This window comes from Falco punctatus, assembly GCF_963210335.1.
Source record: "Falco punctatus genome assembly, chromosome: 14".
Taxonomy (NCBI): domain Eukaryota; kingdom Metazoa; phylum Chordata; class Aves; order Falconiformes; family Falconidae; genus Falco; species Falco punctatus.
This window is the reverse complement of record NC_137594.1, coordinates 20486830-20511971: the sequence shown is the minus strand read 5'-3', so window position 1 is coordinate 20511971 and position 25142 is coordinate 20486830. Positions and strand designations below refer to the sequence as shown.

The 25142-nt window shown below is 39.6% G+C and overlaps 1 protein-coding gene across 2 annotated transcripts in view; it reads right to left on the bottom strand.

Moving 5' to 3' along the window:
* SMPD3 (sphingomyelin phosphodiesterase 3) overlaps window positions 1–25142 on the bottom strand; it is a 152002-nt gene that overhangs the window by 100987 nt on the left and 25873 nt on the right. Inside the window, exon 1 of one of the 2 annotated variants that reach the window (XM_080411128.1) lies at window positions 21737–25142. This exon is cut by the window's right edge and continues 25873 nt beyond it. The gene's annotated coding sequence lies outside the window, so the exon portion shown is untranslated. The other variant, XM_080411129.1, reaches the window with a different exon arrangement.

Below are 25142 nucleotides of genomic sequence, written 5' to 3'. Positions count from 1 at the left end.
TAATTTTGTCACATAGCCCATTCTAGCTCACAAAAATGCTACTGGTGTCCTAAATCCCATCAATAAAAAAAATCCCAACTTGTTCTTTTCATTGTAGACATGTCAGCCTGATTAAAAATGATTGCATATTGTTAGCATTAATGCACATTTCATTATGAAGAAATGATCCCTGAAGGCACCTTATGCTCACCTTCCTATCAAAAAAATAATTCATACCTGGAAATGTTTTTTCTTCTCTCTTGAGCTGGTATTATAGGTCCCTGCCTGGATTCCTGGGCCCTGCTGTGTTAAACACTTATACAAAAAGACAATCTCTGTACTGAAGAGCTTACAGATTCTTTCATTTTATTTTTAGACAACACCACAGAGTGACTGGAAAGTACAAGTAACAAGATGATTTTGAACATCATGATAAGCACTGTTTAATCACTGTAAAGGCTTTACAGGTATCACAGCAAATGAGAGTTTCAAAAGGATGGACTTGAAAGGAAAGGAGGTGACCTCAAGGGATATTCAGAGGCAGCTTCTTCTAAACACAAGGGAAGGTGAAACAAAAGAGGCTTGTTAGAAAGTTTGATACATAAACAACCAGGACACTTTGACTGCTCATTTGTAGTTCAGAATAAAAACAAACAGCAAGTGAGGGAACAGATAAGGCAGAGCAGACAGTAAGTAAGCAGATTGTTTGGAAGTAAATGGGAAGTTCTTGTCACAAGTATGCTAAAGAGGCATGGTAGGGAATCCACGAAGGGTGGCTAACTCAAGAACCATGCAAATGACCTTAGTAGAAGAGTTCTACATTGATGTTAACCACACAAAACTGAATTCAAGGTTCGGGGGGGGGGGGGGGGGGGGGCAGGGAGGGTATTCAGCGTGAGGGAGAAGTCTCTGATTTGGTAAGCTGGTTTTGGGGGTCTGTTTCTGGTTTTACTCCAGTTCATTGCAAGGTACTGTGGCAAGTTACTAATGACAGCAGCATTTAACATCACCCTGGAGTTCAATGCTTAAGAAAAAACAAGGACCTACTTCATTAACAGGGGCACCTCAAGCTACACCTACACTATCGTTTCACCGCTGGCGTCTCAGTTGTTATAATAAGCCTCATGAGTTGAAAAGCCACCTAGAGAATAAAGGTCTATAAAGGTCAAGACAACCCAAGTACCAGAAAGATACTTCATCATATACTGGGACAGAAGAAAAGCCAGAGTTGAGCAGGCAGTGTAATCTAGCCCAAGCCTGAAAATAATACAGACGCCTGAGCTGATACCAGTTCAGCTAATGCAGCCATATGGTGTAGCTCAGTCCTGTGTGGACACAACAGGACACAAAGAAACTAAGTTTCTTTAACACAGCGCTGAGGGTAAGCTAACAAACTACCTCTCTGCAAGCTCTACTACCTTCCCAACAGTCTACCACATTCACTGCAAGCTCAGCGATTCTGTACTGCACTCCATTGCTCTATATTATGCACCAACAACCAACGATGTTCAACAGTAACTGCAGCCATCTGTTTCCCTTTTCCAGGCCCCCACTGAAAACATTTCTGACATCAGCACTGTCTCCATAGCACCTAGAATACTTAAGTGAATTTTTCCGGTTTTCAAGCAAACCAGAGCTGAAAACTGGAGAGATTTAAATGCAAGATGACATCTAATAATGTAATAAACTACTCCAAATGGCAAGGAGTAACTAACTATGTGCAAGTTCACTTTTTGTATGTTCACAGAATTTCTGACTCAGCCACTGTGAACCTGTGTAGCCACCAGAAAGGACTGTTCTTCACATCTTCCTTCCTGCTATTTTCACCATATCCTTTGCACTGACACTAGCACCTCAAGCAGCCCTGCACAGTCAACTAAACCAAGGAACTGATGCCGCTAAAAACTGCATAGCAGCACTAATTTGCATCATCCTAAAATCGAGCATGATCTGCAACCCCAAAGTACTATATTGTATCAGAGCATGTCACACTGCAGCTGAGAAATCTGAACTCTTTATGTGACAATTTGTAGATAAAAAAGGGCAAGAAGAATATCTAAATGAAATTTGCTATTACTTGCTATTCTGCCAGTTGGCAGTCTTTCTATTCATATGCCACTGGGTCTCTTCCTCCGTCAGAAATACCTCAAGTGTGACATACACCTCCTCTGAAAAGAATGTGCAGCTTTTGCCTCTGCTTCTGCCACTTTTCTTAGACTTCACTCTTTACTGTACCAAAATAAAGTTATTTCCTTGCTGCTCAGGTTTATTTCATTTTCTCTGGCCTCTGTGGGTCTGTTTTTTCTTCAGAAATACTTATAGTTTGGAAGTGGTATTGAATCATTTGATACTACACATGTAATTTATATGGACTCTGTCCCCTATTGATAGTTACTATCCCTCAGCTTCCTCCAATTCATTTAGTTCACTGTGGCACATACAGAACAGCCTCAACAAAACGATCCTACAGCAGGCAGGAACTTCTCTAAAAATCTATCCTGTAGGATGCCATAACAGTCTCAAAAAATTCTACTCACACAAGAGAAAGGACTTTTTGGAAAGGCATACAAAGTTAGTTTCTAATACCTTAAACCACAGAAGACAGCTACATTGATTTTATACCAGTGCTAGTAAATATTTGTGTTTTCTAGAGCACAAATAAATCATGACACTAAATATTTTAAAAACTGAAAGCACATTAAACACTAAAGCAGAAAATATGCTTCCATGTTATTTTTTTGAAGTGTATCTTAGACATTATTCTCACAAACTAAAGAAACATCATGATAACAAACTGCTTGACCTTGTTACAGTAGAAGTGCTATGCAGTACATAGAACGATAGAAACTGTAGATCTGCATCTGAGAAAAATTCCAGTCTGTAGCCTTGATGAACAGATAATGGCACAGTAGTAATGTTTAACACTAACACTTCTTCCGCACTCTTTCAAAGTAGCCACTTAGGAAAAATGGCCTTGTTATTAGTGTAGTAGATTATTTTTTTCTTTTTGCCTCATTTTAAATTCTTGACACACTGCTCTGGGTATGTACCTTTTATTACTAGGACACTTCTTACCTTCATGCCTGTAATTGGAGAGTAATGATGCCATAATGGGCTCACAATGTCAGTGAGGTGGCAGCTGAAACAGATTCACTATATTAGCCTCACCAAATTAAATCTTCATTTGCAGAAGGACATTCAAGGGATACAGATGTAAAACAGAGCTAAGTTACACCCCCAAAAGTGTGACAAAGAAAGCTCAATCTCGTAAGTACATCAAATACTTTGTCCAAAATGAGGCTTGTGACTGCTGTGAGATTTCTCTAAACTTCTGTGATAATTTTTTTACAAATTTTTAATATGTTCAGTCTTTGTGATGAAAGAGGAAAGATGTATAAAACATTCCCTTTCTCAAGGCTTATGTATTTACCACTGTGACAACCATGTACATACCACAAAAGACAAGAGAGAAAGTGCAGTGACCCAATGACGTGTCTGGGAAAATAGCTTTCACTGATCTACAGAGCATGTACAGGCTATGTGTTGCAATTTTAGTGTTCAAGTTCTACGCTAAAAAAAAAAACAAACCCAAACAAACCACATCACAAGATGAAACATTAGCAACTGCTACATGAAATTGATCACAATAATTTTAAAATCTACATGTCACTGACTTCAGAGCACGTATTACATGTGTTTATCAGCGTGCACATATGCAAGACTAGAATCATAACTGAAACTCTGAACCTTGTGTCCACGCTAACAATGAACACAACAATATTTCTCAAAGCCCAATCAAAATCTTAAATATTAAGCTTGCTTGCACATGACACCAACAAAACAGAACAACATGGTATCATCACAGGTAAGTTGCAAGTAAGGTACTGTCTCCATTCAGCCACAGAGACAGGCTCTGAAGCAAAATGGAAGGACCTGGACCTTGTTGAGTTGTAACAGTGCTTATGGGCAGTCCTCTTTGTGTCAGTTTTCTCAAGCTGTACAAACAACACACTATTCTAACTTACTACATTTTTTGAAAGCCTAGAATTTGCTCCAGCTAACACTGGCAGGCTTGAAATAGCATGTCTTAAATCTTCAGTTCAATTTTATGAAAGCGGCTGTAAAGCAGTTAACAATTCATCTCTTTTCCCTTATCACATTTATTTGAGTGTTTCTGAATCTTACAGCTCTGAGTTACTGATTTATAATTAGCCATTTTATTTTTATTTGTTTACCTGAGTGTCACTCAGATATTCTACAAGAGCAACAGCAGCATATAGACAGGTATCCCATGTTCCTACCTAAGAATTACAGTATTATAGTCTGCTTAATCTGGATTATTTAAAGTCCATATTTAAACTGTGCAAACACAGCACAAAAGAAGTACAATACAAGCAAAAATAGAGCTCTGTTTTGATTTGTTTTATCTTGCCTTTTCTTTTTCCCTCAAAAGTCCACAGAAAATTACTGGCTTGTTTTCTTCAGTTGCAACAATTAATAATTCATTTTCCAGAGTTTATGCTGGCATTAAGTGACAGAGATAATGTATAAATTTTGTCCAAGAGCATGCTAAATAACATGGCTGTTTTATAATAATTTTCTCCTGCATTTAAAAAAGAGGATTTACTTTTCCCATGACAAATAATTTTCTATCAAATAAAGTTGATAAATATTTTTTTCCTGCTTCTATGAAAGCAGGACTAGAAAATTTTACAAGGAATCTCACACTACATTCCCACTTGGCAAAATGGGCACATCATGCACAGCTTCTATTCACTAATAAGGCATTGCAAAGTTTGTGGGACTGTAAACTAAGAAAAAAAATGTACGTAAGCTTAAGGAAACTGTCTTTCTGTGGCTTGACTTGGCACAGACATTACTTCTGGAAGTGTGAACTTTGCAAATTCATAATTATAATTTGTGTCCTGATAATAAAAGTTAAATACTAAATCCTTACACAGAATTCATATAACTACAGTAAGCACTTGTCATAAATGCAAACTAATCTCCAACCATGCAAAATGTATTTAACTATTCAATATCTAATCAGACATAGTGATGTTTAAGGGACCAAAGACAAGGCCAAAACACTGCACAAATGGACAAATAGATTAATTTCAAGTTACACAAATTATTCAAAAAGAACTAAAAATCTTCTACAGTACCTGAATCTGGAATAGTAAGTTGCATAACTAGCCAGAAAGACCACAAGAATCAGTATTACTATCTTGTAATAGCTCTGCCATTAAAAAAGATGGCTGATTGAAGGAAGTTTATTCCAACACAAAACATTCATTTTATTTGTACTGCAACTATTTTAATACAGGACTCAACACTGTTAAATCACACTTAGTAGGAATAGCATCACTGATAACGTGAAAGGGAATCAAAGTGTTTATCCCAACCTCTAAGCTGGAAGGCTGCACAACTCTAGAAGCTGTGGTGGTATCTCAATATTATCACAATATTATTAATGGTTACTTAAGTAAACTTTAATGAAAGCATTTTACTCCTGTACTTTCCCAAACACATATGACATTTTGCACTCTTATAACTAGCAGCCTCCCTGTCACAAAAGCTTGTACTTTAAATGAACACACCACCAGAACAGAGACAGCAAAACAAGTTACCTTCACTGTCAACTTTGGTCTCAACCCAGAAAATCACTTGCCTGCACATACCAGACACATACCCTGTCTTACTCTGTACTGGTTGGCAGCTTTGGGGTACTGAACTGAGTGGGGGCTGTTGTATAGCTACTTTTTTTTTTTTTTCCCCATGTGTTATTACTGCCCTCACGGCATTCTAAGAATGTCATGCTTAGCTATAGAGACCAGATTTTCAACACATCAGTTCAGTTAGGCACAAAACCAAAATGGACAAATCTTCACAAGAGCTCAGAACAGTCAGTGCTAATCGTTTTTGAAAATCTGTCCCCAATTATAGATGCCAAGTACTTGAAAACCTGGCTCCAAGCTCTTAAAAATCTGTTTTCATGTGCTCAAACCCAACACTACTTGGAACTCCTGACACTATGTATTTCCATGAGGGGAGGAGCAAAGCAAGAGGCAACCTACAACAAACTAAATAATAAGTAACAAAGCTTACTACTTCTACAGGTACTGGCACTGTCCACAGGCCAATTTTGGCTTAGCCCCTGTTTTATTTATATATTAGTCTTTCTGACCTAGAACTGAGCACCTCTTCCTTTTGCCAGTTCCTCACTAGTGTCAGCTTATGGTGTTGCCAGTAAGAGTAGATTAGAGCCAGAACAATGCGCTGGCCTGAAAGAAAATGCAGCAATCCCTCAAAACTTTATTTTCCTGTAAACAAATCAGGTTGAATCTATGTAAATGAATTGAGTTTACACAACGTGGCCAAAAAAGACAAGAATAGAATATTCATCCAACTGAAAATTTATACAATTGCAAAACAGAACATAGCCATTTGTTATTTAAGTGGACTATGATGGTATCACTTAGCTTTACCACATGCTCCAGGAATCACTTCCTAAAAGAAACTGCTGTGCAAAATGAGATTGAATTATACATTTTGAAGCTTTCACAACAACTTTGAATTTTAATATAAAATATGGAATATCAAGGCCAAAATTCTGCCTTCAGCACAATTCTTTGTCCCAAAAACATGAATAAAAGTTGTTTTGTTATTGGAGTTTCTTTAAGGATATCTGAATTTAGCAGTACAGTAGTTGCTTAAACTTTGATGTTCAAATGTAAAACTGAAATGACAGCTTTGGCCAGTTCATAAAGTTACTACACTATAAAGTCAGATTCCATTAATTCCCTGAACAGCCACACAGAAAAAGTAGAATCATCGGACTTTTTTGCATGCTGTGATCAGAACTATAAGAAGTCTCCAAGCATCTTTTAAGGAACTCTTGCCTTTAAAAGATGTGCATGACATCTAATGTAGAAGTGTTTGGCTTTTTACTACTACCACCTGCTCTGATAATTTAAACGTTATTTTCCTAACACAAACTCTCTTTACCCCAGTTAAAAATATAGACTTTTTAAAGAGTCAGTGTTAATTCTAGCTTATCTAAACATAGATGATTCTTATGAGACAACAAAAACATCAGGGACTTAATGTAAAAACCTTCTAATACCCTAGCGTATAATTACATTATTCATTAGCAAGTAACTTCAAGTGGGTGTAATTTAATGTTTCCTTCCTGCCCCTTGAGCAAACATAACACAGAATAGTTAATCAATTTGATCCTCAGTTCCTAATATCCACTGTCTCAATAAAATCTAATACAGACTCAGAGAAAAGCTCCACCACAGCCTACCCTCAAGATCAAGAGCGTTTACCCAACTTAAAGGTTCACCCACTGAAGAGGACCATAGACCAACTGTACTTCCTTCATTTTTCAGTAAATTCAGGAGAAAGAAATTCCCCTGTAAGATTTATTTATCATCAGTTGTTCCTTTTGATTAACTCTGTGTTTTGTGGGATGGGCTGGTCACTCAAGAGATGCACTACAAGCAGGCACATCGATTCTCGCCTCAGACCTCCCCTTTCAACAAAAACAGCAACCAGGTTGCTTTGATCTCAGCCTGGTACAGTCTGGGTAAGGATCCTCACATCAGAAAAACCCAAAGCCTCAGTGTCTTACACAATCTTCCTATTAAAGCAGTGCTTATTTAGTAACAAATTATTTAATAAAGCATTTAATGATTTAATAAAGCTGTTTCCATTTAAACATCTTTCCTCCATGCTGCCTAGCAGGGTTAATTTCCCAAGGACAATACTGGAGAAACATAATTAAGAGAGCTTTACACACAGAAATTGACACTCCGAGGAGCAGGGTAATGGAGGAAGCCCGACAATAGCAGGCCTTCCCACTCCCTGACTCTCTTCACATCCCCGGTCTCCTCAGCCTCTCCCTCAGCTGCCGCTATTTCTGTGCTCCTCCACACTTTTTTCTCCCCTCTCCTCTCTTTTTTTTTCTTCCCCTTCTTCTGCAAGGCTAGGGTGATAAGGCCAAAGGAGAGATGAACGAAGGAAGCCAGTTTTGGTTACTGCCTACGGGCTTACCTCCCCTGAGGCGGCTGCACGTTCAAACTGAACCGGTCCTCGCCTGCCCTGAGGACGCTGCAATGGCGGCCTCGCTCCCCAACAGGCGCGACAGCGGAGAGCCCGCCTTCCCGCCAGCCCCGCTCTGATTGGCCGCTCGGCAGCAGAGGCGGAGACACGCCGAGAAAGCACCAACCAGAGGCGAGAGCAGCGCTGTGTGACAGCTGTAAGGCTGAGGAGGGTGTGAAGTGATGGTGGTTAACGCTGTGAGGCGGCGTGGTGAAAGAAAGACTTCGTTCTTCCTGGGAGCCAAATGCCTAACTTTGGTGAAGAGTGAAACATCAGCTGCTGTTCTCCAGATGAAGCATAATCTGTATGTTATTCTTCTCAATGTTGTATTTGTTTGGAGGTATCTAATGGTAGCTTCAGAAGTAAAGTGTCAGTGCCCTCTTGAGGAATAGCCTTGCTTTACCTTAGCTATTATCTTTACAATACTATCAAACTTCTAACATCACAGGCTGTTTTTAAACCAGGAAGGAGATGCCTTAACCGATTATGATTAATGGACTCTGCCATCTTCATTGATACCAAACAGCCTGGCTGCCTTGCTGACTATTAGCCCACTTCTACCAGTTCCTAAACTGGGAGGTGACTAAGGTATGGAATCAGATTACTAAGTGTAAGCCTGGCAGAAGTTGACTGCATTAAGTGAGGGCTGCATGGGAGAGATAGTAATCCTCTCTGGGATGTAGAAGAGCTGCTGATGTTACCTGTTTGGCGTTTTAGCATTTTTTGTCACTGAGTCCCTCCTGGCATCCTTTCTATGACTACCTGAAAGGAGGCTGTAGCAAGGTGGCTGTTGATCTCCTCTCCCAAGTAATAAGCAATAGGACAAGAGGAAATGCCCTCAAGTTATGCAAGGGGAGATTTAGATTGGATATTAGGAAAAATTCCCTCACCAAAAGGGTTGTCAAGCACTGGAACATGCTGCCCAGGGAGGTGGCTGAGTCACCATCCCTCAAGGTATTTAAAAGATGTGTATGTAGCGCTTAGGGACGTGGCTTCATGGTGGACTTGGCAGTGCTGGGTTAACAGCTGGACCTGATGATACCAAAGGTCTTTTCCAGCCTAAATGATTCTGTGATTTCCATGTAGCAGCAATGGCTTTCCTTCCCTCTCACTTGCTTCGTGTTGCTGTGACCTAGCAGAACTAGAATGCAACAAAAAGCTAGGAAAAAGAAACTTGTGATGACCTGAAGAAGAAGAAGGGAAATACCATGAAAGTATGTTTTAATTTCTGATACATCTATAGATAGATAGTGGGGCGTGGGGTTTGTGGTGAGGTTGAGCTCTATCAGCTCTCTGTGAGCCTGTTTCCACCTAATGCAAGAAATTTCCAATTGATATACAAGTTCTCTATAGTTTTCAGAGAGAATGGTTTCAGCTAAGACTTGTACTACCTGCCTCTTTAAAGTAGCTTGATTAGTAGTAGACTTAGGTAGTCTTGCTGATGATGACTCTTAAACTGCTTTTTTTCCCTCTGAGCTGTAAGCATGTTAATTAGTTTTTGTCAGTCACACTGACTTATTTTTGTCATTCTGATGATGATTTTTATACTCATTATAACATTAGTGGTTTGTCTAAATCTATTTTATGTACTCAAAAGCCTGGGACAGGTACTTCATAATTATGTTGGCTTTTTGCATTAACATGTGATCTATAATGTTTTGGAGCCATCCCATACTGTTTATTTCATTAGGTTGCCTGGCCTGTGTATTAAAAATCTTTCTGTGTCTTGGAAAGTAATCTAATTTTCCAAATACCAGAAAGATAATCTTATTCTGTAAGAAATTTGACAGGATTTTTAATATTCTACTTGTCCATGCCATAGCCATTTTTCCTCTGCAGTAGTGGTAAACATCTCAGCACAGCTTAAAAAGAATTTCGGAAGAGCTGTCTTCAACAATGAACTTTTTACCTTGAACTGTCCAGCTTAAACACTCTTTAATATTATACAGTACAAGTACACGTTTCATGAAAACAGCATGTACTGAAGTATATAACCCTATAGTAATGCAACTGTAAATACATAAACAACATCGCAGACTCAAAAGAAGGATGCAGTTTTCTTATTGTTCTCAATGAATGGCAGCAGTAATGGGCTGGAAAAGTAGTAAGAAAAAGTAAATTGGCCAATCAGTAGTCAATGTAGAAACTTTTTTTTTTAGGTGCCCATTTAGGGTGTTATTATGTATCTCCATTTTTGACAGAACTATTGCTTCTTATGATGGTATCAAGTGCTAATAAAATTTAAGATCAGTTTTCATGAGATCTCAGGACATCTCCCTGTGCATTCTCAATTCTTGTTCTTCCTGCAACCCCCACCCCCTGTACATTTAAGTCACTCTGTTTCCAAGAATATGGCCAGATTTTCCAGGGTATTTTATTTGTAAATATGAAGAGACATGGATTGCACTATTTGTAGGATTTGAAAGCATGATTTTTGATTACACATATTATTGATTGAAAATTCGATTACAAATATTAAGTGAGTCTCAAGATCCAGGTATTGCGGTTGACTGCTATGAACATCTGGAATCTTACTGGTAGTAATTCTGTAGTTGTGAGAAGTACAAGCTTTGTGGAAACTATTTTCTTTTTAGAAGACTTTAGATTGAGGGGCAGACTTTAAATTGGCAGGGCGGGAGTCACAATTCTTAGCTTCTGACACCATTTTTCATATTGAATACCAAAAGCTAGCTTTTTGCAAATTAATTCTAAATGATAGATTTATCTTTTCGGTGTTTATGTCTATTGAGCATTTTCTGTACTCACTTGTGAAATCGCTTCTACATCTCTGAACTGTTCCCCGCTGGTTTTTTCGGGTAATATGTGACCTTTTTATCATTCCATTGTCTCTTTGCTTCTCCACTGATGCTGAACTGTCAGGCTTGGGGTCACTTACACATTTCCGGCAGTTCAGCACATCATCCACATTTTTATAGAAACTGTTGAAATTGCATGATTCCTCTCACTTCACTTACGTGCTTGGCAGCAGTTCCTTCATGGGTATAGCTGTTGTTTTTCCTTTTTACTGAATGTTCTAGCTCTTGCAGTGTCAGTTCCTTCACCAGCCATCTGTCTTGCTGGCTCACTCGCTATCTTAACAGCCCTCCTTCTCAGACTAGATGCAAGTCCTAGTGCATACACCATCAGCTGTTAATTTTTTATTCAGAAGCTTTTAAAACAATTGTTGCTGCACACAAATATAGGGTATTTCAATCCTCCCTATTTGGTCCTTGGCACTTATGGTTGCTTTCTTCAGCCTTCTGCTTTTTCCAGGTTCTTTTGTGACTTGTCTGTCTATCACTTCATTTCTTTTCCTGAAATTTTGAGAGATTTTCTTCAATTTGACAACCTAGCTTGCCCCTGAATTCTCGCTGGATAGTGCATGTCTGAATGCAAGGGAAGTCTAATCCAGTTCTGTCCTAATCCATTATTCAAAATCTCTGAAAGAGGCATCTAAATACTAGATGTAAGTCAGGTAACAGCGCCTGAGAAATGTAAAATGGATATCTTTTATCAAGAAGTTAGAGAACAACTTCTTTGTAGTAGTATCAGGGTTGCAGATAGGATATATTGTCTTGTAGCTCAGGGGCTGGCATATTGCTAAACAATCTAGCAATGTTTTTGATGAAAAGTTCTATTTGCTTGTAAGCTTATTGGGCCTGGATGCAGAATTGCTTTATGAAGACCCAAGTGTATAGTATCCCTTATTATAGTAGTGGTTTATTTTTGTACACTATACCTGCTTTATAATCTGCCAAGATCCGCTGTTCATTTAGATAGTGTTTAGAGCATTACAAACTAATACTTGGTGTTAGTGCAATTTTCAGGGGTAGAAATGTATTACATAGATAGTAATACAAATAAAGATAGAAGCATACCAGATATTTTTTTTTATGTGTGTTGATAATCCTTTCTCAAACCCTCTGCTCCTTACCGTGACAAATTCAAATATTTTTTATTGCTAGCACCAATTAGTCAGACAAGCAGCTGTCCTCATGAAGAAGGTCCCAGGAGATTAAAACTCCTGGGATACTGATTTGCATGCTAGACGTTACTGTTTGTCATCTTCTAAGTGTCTTTCACACGTATTGTTTCTTAATGATAAAGAAAACTGCATGTGCTTACAGTGGTAACTAATAGTAAGCTGGATTTTATTTCCCCACTGTGCTTATGACCTCCAGGGTGAATTTAGGCCTGTTAGTTAATACCTCTAGTGAGGCACTTTCTATGCAAGGAAGGTTTGTTTCCAAACTAAACCACTGCAGCTGAAACAGGTCTTTTCCCATTGTGATGCTGTTATGCTGGTGAAGATGTGTTCATCATAGATTGGTCTGTTCTGGGCTAGGAAGTTAAAAGGTGTATTACTATAATGATAATAGGATTTCTGCTAGTATAATTCTTCCAGTGGTACAGAAAAGCTTGTAGTCTCACCAGAAGTTACACAGTGTCTTTCTGGCATTGCCCAGGTCTTTTTTGTGCAGTCTTTGTGCACAGGAAATGAAAACAGTCAAGTAAGACAGCAGCATGGAGGAGGGTGAGAGTGCAAATTAGTTTATTTCATGTCTTTCTCTCAGATAAAAAAACTTCCTGCCCCCAGGATATGACTTCCAATAAGAAGGTGGCATAGTGCTAGTATTTGAGGCTGCAGAAGTTGTCTTCAAAACCCTGTTAAGTGAGGTTCTCAAGTGTGGTCATGACAAGCCTTAAGATAGGACTGTGAGAGGTAGATGAATCTGGAAATGTCCAGAAGTCTGCAACTATGAACTGGTAACTAATAAACTTTTCCTCTCATTATGTGAAGCTGCAGATATGCTAAAAAAATGCAAGTAGTGAAACCCAGGAAAGCTGCAGGCAGAATTTGGTGAGCTACAACTTATCTTCCCTCCTTGTTACTAGGATGTACTCTGTAGCCTAGGTCAAATTAAGCATTATCTCATTAATATCAAGGAATGACATCGTTGTTAGGTGAACACACTGCCTATGTTAATTTTCTGTGCTGGAAATACCAAGTAAACTTGCTACAGAAGAATAAAACTATTCACCAGAATGTGATTGGAAGGGTATTTTAAGAGCAGACAAAATTCACTTATGTGCTAGGCTAGAAGGAGCTAGCTACTATTTAGCATCCTATTAACTAAAAGGAATCTCTCAATTAATTCCCTCTGCAAAAAGAAAAATCATTAGGCCTCACAAGATTTCAAAGTTTTGTGCTTTAAATAATCTCAGTTACCAAAGAGTATTCCTGTTAATAAATCAGTCAAAATCTGAACCAATATAGTTAAGGAAGTGTGAAGTGAATAAAAACTTCACTTTTGCATTAGGTTAATAAAATCTTTCTGTCATGGAAAATACAGAGGCTTAGCTTCATCATAGTTTTTACATTGTATTCTAATGAAACAGATGTACATTTTATTAAAACTACCTGAATAAGCCACACTTCCAGTTACCAAGACATGCTTGTCTGCAACATCCTGAAGTAACAGAAGCATCACTGTGTAGAGCTTATTAATCTTTTTTATACTTTCTAAAACAAGGCAGGCTGTTCCACTCACTTATAACGGGTTCAATAAGAAGTTAGATTAAATAATTTTCCATATTCTGTAAAAATTAATTCTATGATATGATATGATATAACTTGTGGTGCAGACATAAAGACTCTGCATAGGTAAGTTTTGAATGAAAAAATCTGGAGCTGGGCCCTGCAGCATTGTTGGAAGTAGCTCTTCAGAAGGCAGATTATGAAATTAGATCTGTAATCTCTGCTTGACATAGAGTTAATATGCAGCCTTTCCAGGGCCAAAGCTGTTTACTGGTTCTTCCATCTGTCAGGATTTTCCTAGCTTCTATGGGAAAGAAATGCATACATTTGAAATTGAGGAAAGCTTTCTTTGTGGACATGTTATGGAACACTTTCTAAGAACTGTAGGTAGCTACTGGCAGACCACCAGGTGAAGGAGCGAATGATTCTAATGGAAGTAGTTATTAACAATAACTAAACAAACAAAAAATCCTTTTCCCCCCTCTGTGGTGTGACACTTGAAACTTAGTTGTGTGAGAGAAAATAGAGGGGAAAATAATAACCAAAAGCATTAGGACCTAAGGAGAATTATTAACTTGAATGGAAACCTATGGGGTGTTTTTTTAGTTTGTTTCTTTTAGGACTGAGCTTAGCTTTTTCTTTCTGAGAAAGTTTAGTGTGAAAAGCCTGCAAGATTAATGGAGGACCTTACCATTGTGAAATAATGAAATCAAGCATCATATCAGCTGGCAGAGATGAACTCTTCATGTTTGTGGTAACTTGGTGGTGCAAACTGTCTTGCAAAGTCAAAACAGTGAGCACATGAAGGAATATTTATTTTGTGCTGACCTAGTGATCTGGTAAGGTAGTGTTCTGCACCTGTAGATTGACTCTTGTGTTCCATAGCCTTTTCTTGCAGGACTGAAACGAAGACTAATGTAATTAGATGTGTGCATCAGCAGCCTGTGGGCTGTGTGTCAGGGAAACTTCAGTACAGGTTTCTATGTTCAATAAAGATTTAGCTGTGCCTGTACCATTTCACCTTATGTACCTTGGCTGCATTACTGTTTTGCTTTGGAAAAGCTGGAGGTTCTGAGAAGTGATCAGAAGGCTGGTTTTTAAAAAGTTGCAATTATCTATTTCTGTCACTCATGTTATTTGAAAATTAATAGTTTAACAAGGAAGCTGAAATGAAAAATTAAGGGCTTTCTCTCAGTGAATAAAAATCGTTTTATACCCAAGATATGCCCATCCATTTACAGCAGTATACAATTGGAATCAGGTCTGCCGGTCTGTGGTAGGTAGCCAACTACTTGTGCTTCATTTTCATTGTACATTGTTCTTTCAAAGGAATGCTTATCGTATAGCTGATACCCTGGCAGCAACTAGAGTAATCTACATAATTGCACCTTATCAGGACAGGCTTTTTTCAGTAATTTTTCCACCTTTGGTGTGGGAGTAAGAAAAGTTTCCCCAGGACTGGAAACAATGAAGTGCTGTTTTTAGATAATACAGTCATCTTTACTTTTGCATTGCCTTGCCATGTTTGAAGGGTACATGCAGCTTAAAGTTAAAGCTCTAAAGAACATTATGTTTCATCATGAAAATGTGATGGTATATGCATCCTCTATGGCTAGAGAAAAGAATCCTCATCTCCAGTGTGTGTCAGCAAAATATGTATATTTATGCTCAGGAATTAATTATAGGCACTAATTGTCAGGGTTTTTTCCTCTCTTTCTTTCTCTCTCAGATTCAAAGGGATTCCAACATGGATTTTGTCCTTCTTTGCTCTCACTCCTGGGGACAAGAGAACACAACCTTTTTTCTACTTTCTGAATAGGTTTACAAACATGTCCAAGCCCGCATGGAAATAATAAAATCAAGAAGATTCTTATCTATCTTTATTGGTCTCTGCCAGTTCTTTAGCTTGGATAAGATACTTATGACTTTGTTGTGCTTTCTAGACTCTCCCTGCTTTTCCTTCTGCTGGTAGGGTCATCAGTGGAGTTCAGCTTTGAGCTGGATGAAGCACTTCTATAGAGAAAGCTATGACACTCTGATCTCTTATCTTTATGACAGGACCAATTTCACGGAAGTTAACTGTGCTGAGGAGCCAGGAACTGATTAATTTTTTTTCCCAGTCTGTGATATTTGAAGTGTTTCAGGGCACACTTACTATTTTGATGTGTCTTCACTTATCATTAGAATTTCTCATTGATTTTGGTATCAGTGACAGACAGTTCTGACTAGCAATAGGGGAAGGGTGGAGTAGCCTGTATAGAAAACTACAGCCCCTCAACTGATAGCTGCTAATTTTTTTGAGGTAGTATTACCTCTTCCCAGGCAGGATTAAACTGCCTTTTCTCCATCCAGTAACTGCTTTGTAAAGAAAGAAAACAAGCCGTACAACTTCCTGTGGTGAGTGATCTTTCTGCTAGCCTCTTTGCAGTTACCCTAAAGGAGTCTACGGATTTTTACCCCTTTTTCCAACATGGCTTTGACAATGTTTGGGTAAGCAAAGGGAGTAAAGTTACTATTTAACTCCTCTTTTGGCAGAGAGATTAAAGCAAGACATTCTGCTTAAAAGTGAATAGCTTCTACTGTACTTGAAGCACAGCATAGGTGGAAAAGAACCAAAAAAACCCCAAACATTTGAAGCAAAACTGTTAATCAAATGTTAACTTGTTAAGAAATAGTCAAGAGGGACAGATGGAATCCTGTGATTCTCTCTCTTCTCCTTCAGTCAGTTTCTAAAATACATTAAAAACTTGTGTACTTTTGAGTGGCAGATATGGCTTGTCACTTTGGAGGTTATTTTTGCTATTGTTAATACTGAAATAGATTATGCTTGAGTTGCAGTAGTTGACAGAAATCTTAAGTAGCACAGAGAAAATACTTGTATTGCATTTATTATCTCAGCTTTTAGATTTAAGGAGCTGTATGTAGTTAAACTTTGAAATTATGTAACAGTAACAGAATCCTGTTCAAGTTGGTGCCTTTTAGCAGGCAAGGGAGTGGGGTGTGTGTGATTATACAGTAAACACATTAAACTTTTTCCTTAAGTGTATTCTTTAAGGCAGCATTCAGCTACTCAGAACAGTGCCTAGCACATGCTCTCTGCAGTTTGCACTGAACTCACAGTGCATCTTGTGGTATTTTTCCCATGAAACAGTGATATAAGTCTGAGCCTTGGTGTACAAGTAAATACTTGGTATTTAAATCAGAACTTCTCGGCTTATGTTGTCTAATTGTAACCCATTTTCTGGTAACATATTTCTGGAGTAAACATCCTCTTGATTATATGAAGAACATGCACTCTGAATGATCTCAGAACTGAATAGTTGTTAAATCTTGTTCTGGTTCTGTAATTGAGCTGTGTCATAGGTCACATGCTAATTTCCAAAGTGCAAGTTTAAACATATGCTGTGGGAATGTTAACAAAGGGCACCTTTAAGATTTTTTCCCCCATATTTTTAGGATGCCAATTTAATGTTTATTCACTCTGTATTTGCAATGCTGAAATTTTAATGCACATAACAAATTATGTCACCAGAGCTGCTCCCCACCTGCAAATGTAAGCAAGAATAATCCCTATCTGCAGGTGTAAAGCTAAATGGACAGACAGGCTATCTTGTACATAGATGTATAAGTTTGTACATCTATGCTTGTACATAGATGACTCTTCTTTTATAATGCCTGAGGCATCTTGGGTCCAAATCTAAAGAAGACTGTATAACCATCTTAAACTGAAGCTAATGGAAATTCTGGCTGTTTCAGAAATTTTAAAGAATTTGGTCCTGTGTGTTTCATATGGAATAGCTAAGATGGCTGTATTTGCAAATGTTATGAAGTTGCATTTTTTTGAGGACAAGTAGCAGGAGGTTTAAGTAAAAAAAGGAACCCACTAACTTTTTAATAGCAGCCTCAGACAAGTCTCAAAAAAAAAAAAAAAGCAAAAAAGAAACCTGAAGAATGACAGAGTAAGTTATTTTGTGCAGTTCTTGCAAACAGGTGCTAGTCCAGGCACATTATCTATGCAATCTGTAGAATAGCAGGTGAGTGAAGAAGACAAAGTAGCATTTAACCTGAAGCCTAGTAGGCCAGCAGCCAGAGGGAATAATCATCACAGAGGCAGAACAGCAGGCATGCTGCCCAGGCATCCACTCCCATTGAGGAGACTGGGGTCAGCTCACACACTGAGTGCTTTCTCTCTGTTCTTTAAATATACTTGTTAAACCTCAGATTTGTAGCACAGGATTCAAGACTGAGAGATTTCTCAGCTTCTCTCACCTTCACTGAGATTTCCTATAATCATGAAGTTGCTTGCTTCTGCTTTGAGTTAAGAGGATGTTTGCCGATCACTTCATTAAGGTATGGCAGCATTCTGCCTGCTTTTAGAGTAAAAGCTGAGTGACCCTGACAGCATAGCCATCAAAGGGCAGTATTTGCATGATTAAGTGGGGAATCATTAAAATCTGATTACTTCCCAGTGAATAAATACAACTTTACGTGCAGAGTTTGTCCGTTATCCCACCATCTTTTTCTTACCCCCCATCCCAAACACTAGAAACAAAGTTGAGTAGAACTTAAGCAGGAAGGAAGATCTTGTATTCATTGTAATTCTGCATAGATACTGTCCCCAAACTACATGTTTCTCAGAAACTTGTTGTTCAAGACAAAATAAAACAGAATCGAATATTTCTGCACAAAGCTTTGTCAGCATTATATTGTCAGATCAAATTACAGACTCTTCCTTTTTACAACAATGGCATAATTCAAACATAGTCTAAAGTTTTCCCAGATTTTACAGTGAGTCTGACCTGTGATACATAAAACTACAGGATTATAGCAATCATGCTTGGAGAGCAGCTACAATTTTCTTCTGTTTACTTTTCAGTGTTGCAGAGAACTTGCTACAAATGCTTAAAACTTATAGTTAAATATTTGCAAGTTAGGAGCTGTACCTTCAAAAATTACTGAGACTATTACTTCCTACTTGAAGCAAGTCACTGGGATCACTCCTTTTGAGTTAGCAGGCCCTCTCTTGTAAGAGTTCAGTAACTGCTTATTGCACTGTGCATTTAAATATCTTCTGTGAAGGGTGGAATTGGGAGTATCATACTAACAATTTAAAGATATTTATGGGGATAAGTCAAATCTAGCTATATTTAATGCCAAACTTTGCTAGAATTCAAGCAGGAAATTGGAACTATACAATACATAAAATTATTTGTTTCTCTGTTTAGAGTTGTAGAAAATATTTAGGCCATCTCAGCCATAATCCAGGTAGCAGAACACCATATTAAAAGATCTTTTTAGTAATGCAGGGTACCCCGGTTCTCTTTCATAAAGGTATGTGTCTTGCCAATCTCCCTCATACAGACAACAGTAAAAAAGCACTAGTCTCTGCTCTTCAACAGCACTTGTTGATTTTTAACTGTAGCATTTTTGTACAGATTGTGCTTATAAGGATTTTTTTAATCTTTAAAAAAAATGCTTACTGTGTTGCTGCATATTGTGACCATAACTGTGGCTCTAATGTTGAAAATATTTCCAGGTCAGTTTTTTGTGCAAGTCTTTTTGAAAAACGGGCTTTTACTTAAGTGTAATGGAATCATTTCCATGACTTCAGCAGTCTACTATAGAAGTTAAAATAAACATTTCCACAAAGAGATTGCAACTTGAGATTTACTGTACTGTGCTGAATGCATAACTGGACAGGGAAAGTTGCAATGGGTCCTACATCAGAAAAATATTGATTGTTTATTGCCCGAGCTGACATATAAGTAATTAGCATAAATGTTCCATTTGCAATGGCCTTTAGCATAAACAATGTCAGGGTAACAGAAGTGTCCTTTTTAAGATATTTTGGGAAGACCAGATCAGATTATTAAAAGCATTCTGCACTAGCTTTATTAGCACAAAGCAGCTTTGTCTTTGTCCTCACTGACCAGGTAAAAATACAAATGTGGCAGCAAGCACAGAGTCTCAGTTTATGAATTATGGCAATGTAGGGGTGTGGTCAGAGCATGCTGCTTAGCCCTTCTGATATTTTAGGGGCTTCTCAAGAGCTGTTGCAGGCAGCAGCAACTGAAAATACACAACTGAAATGTCTACAGTGCCCTTCTGGTATTAAGCCTCTTTCATTCCTACGCAAAAATGAGAACCTATTTTAAGATTTAACAGTGTCCTTTTAAATTAGAAGCAAACTGCCACAGTGAGATATTGAGACTGGGTTAAGCAGTGTATGCTATGGTTACCATCACTAAACAGAGCTAGATCTGTTAAGATCAAAATGGTTGACTTGTCATTCTATAGTAACTGTTCCCCATGGAAAAAATTCAATAGTATAGCTTAAATCACACATAGCCGATCATGTGCTCTGAGGCTTCTATGGTGCTGAGACTAAAAGGCAGAGGTAGGGAGGAGCTATGTCAGGAAATCTTTTAATTCTATTGGCCTGGGGCGGGGGGGGGGGGGAGGGCGTGGAGCTTACCTTGCATGCAGTCATATGCACACATTTAATTTTACAGTTATGTGCTATTATAATTGTTAACTCAATTCTTAAAAGGCTGCTTTTAAGGGCCTCATGTTATGCCTCTGCATGTCCAAGGTGCCCACTGGATGGGGAGTTTTTGGATGTGCAGTGACTGTGAGATGGTACTCAATCTGTTCACCTTCCTTTATTACAGTAAAGCACAAAAACTGTTGAAGTGCAGCCTATATGAAACAAATTAAGTGCATGCTATCCTGGAAATGAATTATGTACTTGAACCTTATAATCAGTAGTAAAAAAAAAAAAAAAAAAGCCAAGTCAATGAAATATGAGAACAACTATGTTTCTATCCAGGCTGGAGAATCTTTAATAACATGGGAACTACTGCGAGTCACGACAACTTAGTTTTAAACACCTGCCTTTCTGATCCCAGCAATTGCCTTTCTGGCTCTTTTTGCTGGTTTAATACATGATATACTACCATGGGAAGCAGGGGATGCCTTATACACAAAGAAATTCTTGATACAGGGCAGAAGCATTAAGAGTACGCTAATTAGACTGCCTTTCATTTTCTAAAGGAAGCACTTTTAAAATCTGCATTTGGTCCTTCAGTTTCTTGTCAAAATCAGCACAGAAATGGTGCAAGTTCCTTGTCTGGCTGCATGAAGTCTCCTAGGTTAAACTTTTCTCACTATCTACACCCAAGAAAACTGCTGTTTCTGTTTTGCCAACCTCCCCCTTCCCATGCCACTCTGAAAAATTGTAAGTCATCCTGTATTACTGATTTAAATATATATATATATATATGTACAGCTGCAGCCTACTTTATCTAGGGTGGCTAAGGAATACTCACCAATCCTTTGACAACACAAGCTACTACACATACAAGTGGTTAAGAACACTTGCTGCTTGATTATGGGTGTTTAATATGCTTGCTCAGTTCCCTGTTCATCACCCAGCACTAAGAGGAAGCCTTAAGTATCAGGCATAGCAGCACAACGCTTGGCTGTAAATGACTTCATGTAGGATGTAACTTGCCTTAAATACAGTGGAATTTTTTCCTCTCTTTCCTGACGCCTATTCACAGAAACACTGTGCCTGCTACTCTGGCTCTAACCTTCTGCTGCTTATCCTAGCTCTTTGGTGGGGCTAGTAAGTAAGAAATTCTTGCCATGCAAAATCTGTATGAGCACTACAGCTAAGGAGAGGGTACTCAAGGAAACCATTTTGCAGTCTTGACTATAGCACTACCTTACCTGTGTGACAAACACTGCCTTTATCTTTGCTGCTGCCTAACATGATTCCAAGAGCAAATCAATATATTTAGGTGGTTTGTTTCCTGAATATAGCCAAGCAGGGATATTTGCAGTTAACCAGCCGTCCCTCTCTTCTCTTCCCTTCCCACCCCCCCCCCCCGGAAATCAAAATAACGAAACTACTTAAAAAGCATATGCACTGCACCGCTTTGTTCCCCGCGGTCCCCCTGCCCGCGCTCGCTCCCTGCCAGGCAACTCGCGTCTCCATCAGCCTCCGGCTCTCGGGCAGGCAAAAGCCCCTGGAGCCGGGCCCCGCGGGCTGCTCGGGGCAGCGGGGCGGCGGGGATGCAATGCGGATGGGCGGGGAGGGAGAGCCTTTACCTGCCGCGTTCCCCCGCGGAGCCAGGGGCGCCTGGAGCTGCTGCATCCACGCCGGGGAGCGGCGGGCGGGCGGGCGCTCAGAGTGCCTGGCGGAGGCGGCTGAGCGCCGGGGCCATGGCCGCGCCGGGAAGCGGTGGGCAGGGAGCGCCGCCGGAGCCTCCGTAAGCCTGGGGGAGACTCAGCACCTGGGCGCTGAACAGCTCCACGGAGCGCCACAGGCGGGGCCGGCGCCGCGCTCCCCGCCCCTGGGCGCGGGAGGGCCGCGCCGCCGCCCGCCTCCCGCCTCGCTGCGCGGCGCTGCGGCCGCTCCGCCCCGCCCCGCTGCCGCCGCAGGCGGAGACCCGGCAGCGCGGGCGCGGCCGAGCAGAAAGGGCGGGAATGGCCACGCTTCCCAGCCGCCCCCGCGGCGGGGGGAGGCGGCTGTGCTCCCGCGGGCGGCCGGGAGCTGTAGTCCCGTGGCTGGCGGAGCGCCGGGGCTCGGTTGGGCGGCGCCTCCCGCCGTGAGGGGGCCGCTGCCCCCCGGCCCGCCTGGCCGCCGCGGCCTTGCGCCTCTCCGGCGGTGGGTTCCCTCGGAGCGACAGCGCGTCTCCCGCCCTGCCGGGGCTGCTCCGCGCCGGTACGTCCTCCGTGGGTCGCTACGCTCTTTGTGGAGGCTTTTCAAAACGTTTCTTCTCTGTTATTTGGTTTCTTTTATTCCCCCTTTTTAAAATCAAAAGCTTGGGATATTACAGCCCTGCGGTGTTAGGGGCTTGCTTAGGGGAGAGGGCAAAAAAGTGATATTATAGTTCTTATGGTCTTTGAGAAAGTCCTGAAAGCTGGGCTCCCTCCTGCCCTCCCTCTCACCGAGATTCACAAGCTAGAAGATACACGTAAGCAGCTAAACAGTCAGGACTCTGCCTTGCTAATCAAATGCAAAGCCCTGTAAAAAACATAGCAAACCCGACTGTAACCCAATTGCAGCTGCCTTTCAGAAAGGCATCTCTAATAATAATGTTTATACAGAGCTCTTCAGATAGTTATGAAGCATTTTATGAAGCAGGGTGTGTTAGTTAATGTATTGGTTCATTTATAAGTTATTCCCAAGCAGATTTTCTATTTACTTGCTCATCAAAAGAAAAAGCCATTATTCAGTGCAGTTTTAGTTAGAAGTTAATGTACACTTTTGGTAATAATCACAACAGAAGACTCTTTCAAGAGTTGTTTAAGAAAAGTTAAGTTTAACAAGTTAATTTAGAAGTTTGAGGACTAACTAGCCCATCTCTCGCCCTGAATTACGTGGCATTGAAAGGTGCTGAAGGCTTACATACAGATTCCTATATGTTTGGGTTGCATGTGTGCCCCTGCTATTGCTGCTTTGAAACCCTGACGTCCAACCTTCATCTAGGTTGGTTTTTTAGCAACTGTATCGCAAGCAATATGACAGAAAGCTAGGACAATCAAATTAAACTAAGCAGTGTGTTTTATTTATGCTACATTAGCAAAACCTTCCTTTAGGTTGTCTTCATTCCTGTGTGGTTTATTCTAAGCTAGTGATGCAGAAGAAGTTAGGTTTACTGCTTCTTTTTTTCATTGGGTAGAGATTATAAAGATTTCTCACCCCCTTTCAGGTGCTTTCTTGGATAGTTCTTAAATGTAATGGGTTTTGTTGATAGCAACTTGATCACCCAGCCCTACTGAGCAAGTTCACTTCTGCAGGTATCCTGAAAAGGTGAGAAGTTGACACTGACCCTGATATTACATGTTGCGTAGTGATTCTTGGATTTAAAGTACTGTCTGATTTGTGTTGTAAGGGATGCCTGATCTGGTACTACATTATATGCCACCAGCGTACTAACTTGATCACGGTGTAAGTAAAGTCTGTGAAATATAAACAGCTGTTTGATAATTGTTCTAATCTTTGCTAAATGGTGACTACTAAATTGCTTCCTGAAGTACCTTCCCCAGTGTTTTCACAAGACTCACTTAGAACAGAATTACGTATCCTCAGTTCCCTAACTGGAATTTTTCAGCGTTATACAGTTTTAGCTAAGTTTGGTAGGTAAGTTTAAAACAGTATTTAATTTATTACAACTTCTATTTGATGAAAGCGAACTGTAGGTGTGGAAAGTACGGAACTATAAGGCAAATGCTTCACTTTCAGTACTGACTCTTAAAAATTAGTCATTGGTATAGTGAAGAACAAATAATGCAAAACAATTTCTTCCTTTTGTCATTTCCTTCACATTCAAGTAAGAATAGAATGTACTTCCTCAAAAGTAGGGCTTTGGTGTGCTATTTGAGTGCCCTTTCCAGCGAGTGTATGCTGTGTCTGAGACAGTAGGAAACTTGCACTGATAAAGAGCCTCATTGAGGTAAACTGTATAGTTGAGGAAAACCTTCAGTAGTATGTGCAGCTGTGGGCACTCCCAAATTACAAGACAACAAATAAGCAAGCCTTTTGGTGCTAATGTGGAGGAGAGCCACTGCAACTCCCTGCTCATTGCTTTTTGTTTCCCTCCACCATTAATCTTAATGAAGCCAGGTTTGCCCTTCTGTCAGCTGAAAGGGTCCTACTAAAGCAATAACCATTTTCTGCTTTGCAAAGCAGAAAAATTGAAATAGAAACACATGCATAATACTTTCAAACTAGTTGTGAATAATTAAATGTATTATTCAAACAGTAACAAAGCTCAGATTATCTTTCAATTAAAGGACTTAGTGACCAAACCAATTTTATACAAGTTGCAGGTAATCTAGTTAATCCAAACCTCAGATCTCACATCTTTCCTACTCTCCTCTTCTCTTTCATACCCCCAGTTCTGAACTGTAACTTTTTGAGCACCAAAATAGAAGAACAAACATCACTTTGCTTCCAAACTCACATAGAAATTCCTGAGAATTACCTTTGAAACTGGAGTTTGGACTGCCTTCGTTAAGTTTGTTACAGTTATACATGATTCTAGACAGAAGTAAAAGTGGAATACCTTTATCAAATCAAATATGAAAAGTTCTTTAAGATCTTAACACAGGCAGTTGTCAGCTATTCAAGTACAGCTGAATAACTGGATTCATGGATCCTAGTTTCTGCTAACAGCAGCTGTAGTGTGCTGTTGTCAGCAGCAACCGGTCTGCTTACCCTGCAGACAGACTCCCATTTTCCTGCACATGTAAAACAGATTCAGGGAAACCCAGAGAGAAGATTAAATTTCTTCCCAATTTCAATCAAATTTCTGCATTTATCTCAGCAGTTCATCTATCTTATGAAGGAAAGCAAGAAAAGATTATTAATGTTATTTTCTACAGATGTCTCAATGTGTTGCTTCTTTTCAGTTTGTTATACATCCAAATTCTTATTGATGGGCTTAGTAAACGTTTAATTAGACATACTGAAGGATCACTGATCATTCTGTCTAAGGATTGCCCAATT